Here is a 4,044-nt window from a genome sequence, read left to right as displayed (position 1 = left end):
AGACATAGATAATAAAGCATGCTAACGTAATCCAAAAGAAAGTTGGAGTGGCTATATTAATTTCAAACAAAGCAGAGTTCAGACTAAGGAGATTTATCAGGGATGAAAAGGGTCATTACATAATGATAGGTCAATTATTCAAGAAGACACAACAATTATTAATGGGCATACACCTAATGATGGAGAGTCAAATATTTTGGGCAAAGACTATACTTTCAGGGATCATTTCTATAGTTCATTGCTAGAGAAGTTTCTCTGAATGTGTAGAATACTGTGCAAAATTTTTCGAGAAAATCTTAGTAAACATAAACTGAATTCAACAATACATTAAAAGGATGATATATTGCAATCAAATGGGATTTGTTTCAGGGATGCAAGGATGGTTCAACATCTGAAAATCAACCAATGTGATACACCACATTAACAAAATGAAGGACAAAAATCATATGATTATCTCAATAGATGGAGAAAAAACATCTGACGGAATTCAACCTTCATTTATGATAACTCTCAACAAAGTGGGTATAGAGTGAACATGCCTCAACATAATAAAGGCCATATATGACATTGCCACAGCTAACATCATAATCAACAGTGAAAGCTTTTCCTCTAAGGTCAAGAAGACAAGAATGCCCACTCTCGCCACTTTTGTTCAACATAGAATTGGAAGTACTAGCCAGAGCAATTAAGCAAAAAAAAAAAAAAAAGGAAATAAAAGCCATCAAAAGTAGAAAGGAAGAAGTAAAACTGTCACTATTCACAGATGACATAATATCATATACAGAAAATCCTAAAGAGTCCACCAAAAGACTGTTAGAACTAATCAATGAATTCATCAAAGTTTCAGGATACAAAATCAATATACAAAAATCTATTGCATTTTTATACACTAATAATGAACTATCAGAAAGAGTAATTAAGAAAACAATCTCGTTTACAATTGCATCTAAAAGAATAAAATTCCTAGGATTTAATTTAACCAATGAGGTGAAAGACCCATACAATGAAAACTATAAGATATTGATGAAATAAATTGAAAAAGACATAAATAAATGGAAAGATATTCTGTTCTCATAGATTGTCAGAATTAATACTGTTAAAATGTCCATACTACCCAAGGCAATCTACAGATTCAATGCAATCTCTATAAAAATGTCAATGGCATTTTTTCACAGAAATAGAAATACAATCCTAAAATTTATACCAAACCACAAAAGACCTCAAATAGCCAAAGCATTCTTGAGAAAGAAGAACAAAGCTGGAGGCATTACATTCCCTGATTACAAACTATATTACAAATCTATAGTAATCAAACCAGTATGGTGCTGACATAAAAAGACACACATAGATCAATGGAACAGAATAGAATCCAGAAATAAACCAATGTATATATGGTCAATTCATTTATGAAAAAGGAGCCAATAATATACAATCAGGGAAAAAAATTCTCCTCAATAAATGGTGTTGGGAAAACTGAACAGCCACATGCAAAAGAATGAAATTGGACCACTGTCTCGTACCATACTCAATAATTAACTCAAAATGGATTAACAACTTGAATATGAGACTTGAAACCATAAAAATTCTAAAAGAAAACATAAGTAGTAAGCTCCTTGACACTGGTCTTGGTGATGACTTTTCTGAATTTGACATCGAAAGCAAAGGCTGCGGCTGGCCCTGTGGCCAAGTGGTTAAGTTCACACACTCTGCTTTGGCGGCCCAGGGTTGCGTTTCGCTGGTTCGGATCCTGGGCGCGGACATAGTACTGCTCATCAAGCCACACTGAGGCGGTGTCTGACATGCCACCACTAGAAGGACTCACAAGTAAAATATACAGCTATGTACTTGGGGGCTTTGGGGAAAAAGAAGGAAAAATAAAATCTTAAAAAAAAAAAGTAAAGGCAGCAAAAGCAAAAATCAACAAGCGGGGCCATGTCAAACTAAAAAGCTTCTGCACAGCAAAAGATGCCATGAACAAATGAAAGGCCAACCTACTGAATGGGAGAAAATATTTGCAAATCATATATCTGACAAGGGGTTAACATCCAAAATATATAAATAACTCATACAAGTCAATAGCAAAAAACAAACAAGCCAATTAAAAAATGGACAGAGGAGCTGAATAAACACTTTTCCAAAGGAGACATATAGATAGCCAACAGGTACATGAAAAGATGCTCAACATCACTAACCATCAGGGAGACGAAATTCAAAACCACATGAGATATCACCTCACATCTGTTAGAATGGCTATTATCAAAAAAAAAAAAATTAACAAGCATTGTCGAGGATGAGGGGAAAAGGGAACCCTGTTCACTGTTGGTGGGAATGTAAATGGGTGCAGCCACTATGGAAAACAGTATGGAGGTTCCTCAAAAAATTAGATACAGAACTACTATATGATCCAGCAATTCCACTCCTGGGTATTTATATGAAGAAAACAAAAACACTATCTTGAAAAGATATGTGCACCTCAACATTCATTGTTGCATTATTTACAATAAGCAAGATATGGGAACAACCTAAGTGTCCATCAATACATGAAAGGGTAAAGAAAATGTGGTGTGTACACACACACACACACACACACACACACACACACACACTGGAATATTACTCAGCCATAAAAAAGAATGAAATCTTGCCATTTGCAACAGCATGGATGAACCTTGAGGGCATTATGCTAAGTTAAATGAGTCAAACAGAGAAAGATAAACACTATGTGTTATCACTTATACATTTAATCTAAAAAAAGAAAATGAAGCTCATAGATACAAAGAAAAGATTGGTGGTTGCCAGAGGCAGGAGGGTAGGAAGTGGGTGAAATGGGTGAAAGAAGTCAAAAGGTACAAACTTCAAGTTATAAAATAAATGTCACGGGGAGGTAGCGTATAGCACGGCGACTATAGTGAATAATACTGTATTGCATATTTGAAAGTTACTAGGAGAGTAGATTTTAAAATTTCTCATTCCAAGAAAAATAATTTTAAAACTATGTATGGTGGCAGATGTTAACCTAGACTTATTGTGATGATCATTTTGGAATACATACAAATATTGAATCATTACGTTGTATGTCAATTATACATCAATAAAAAAATAAAGTAAAAAAATACATTTGGGAAAAACTCATAGACTTGCAAAAAGAAATAGTCAAATCCACCATTATAGTTGGAGATTCAACACCACTCAGTCAGCAATTGATAGATGTAGCAGGTGGAAAAACAGTAAGGATATAGTTGAACATAACAGCACCATCAATCAACTGGATCTAGTTGACATTGATAGAATACTTCATCCAACAACAGTAGAATGCATATTCTTCTCAAACTTACAGGAGATATTCACCAAGAGAAACCACACTGCACCATAGTTGATCAACCCAGCTAAATAAATTTAAAAAGAATAGAAGTCATACAATTATTTTCTGTGCCTTCAGTGGAATTAAACTAGAAATCACTAACAGAAAGATAGTTGAAATTTTTCAAAATATTTGGAGATTAAATGACACACTTCTACATGATATGAGTCAAATAAGAAGGCTTGAGGTGAATTTAAAAAATATTTTGACAAATAAAATTAAATACAACTTGTCACATATTTTGTGGCGCAATGAAAGCAGTGCTTAGAGGTATATTTATAGCATTGAATGCATGTATTAGAAAAGGAAAATATCTAATAACAACAATCTAAGATACCACCTTAGGACACTAGAGAAAGAAGCAATATAAGACTAAAGCTATTAGAGGAAAATAAATTATTAAATTAGAGGTGAAATCAATATAATTATAAACAGGAAATCAAAAGATAAAAACCAACAATACCAAAAACTGGTTCTTTGAAAAGGTCAATATAATTGTTAAGTCTCTATTCAGGCTATATAGAGAGAAGGCACAAATTATTAGACTCAGAAATAAGAGAGGGATCACATAGACATCAAAGAGATAATAAAGAAAAATTGTGAACAACACTATACCCACAAACATGATAAATTGGATAAAATAGAACAATTCTTTAAGGACTCAATCTGACAAAACTCACTCA

The 4,044-nt window shown here is 33.4% G+C and overlaps 1 pseudogene; it reads left to right on the top strand.

Annotated features, from left to right (window-relative positions):
- Window positions 1–203: 203 nt before the first annotated feature.
- On the top strand, window positions 204–295 carry LOC123282745 (small nucleolar RNA U3; annotated as a pseudogene).
- Window positions 296–4,044: the final 3,749 nt, after the last annotated feature.

The sequence above is a fragment of the Equus asinus genome, chromosome X (genome assembly GCF_041296235.1).
Source record: "Equus asinus isolate D_3611 breed Donkey chromosome X, EquAss-T2T_v2, whole genome shotgun sequence".
Taxonomy (NCBI): domain Eukaryota; kingdom Metazoa; phylum Chordata; class Mammalia; order Perissodactyla; family Equidae; genus Equus; species Equus asinus.
This window is presented reverse-complemented; position numbering and strand designations above follow the sequence as displayed.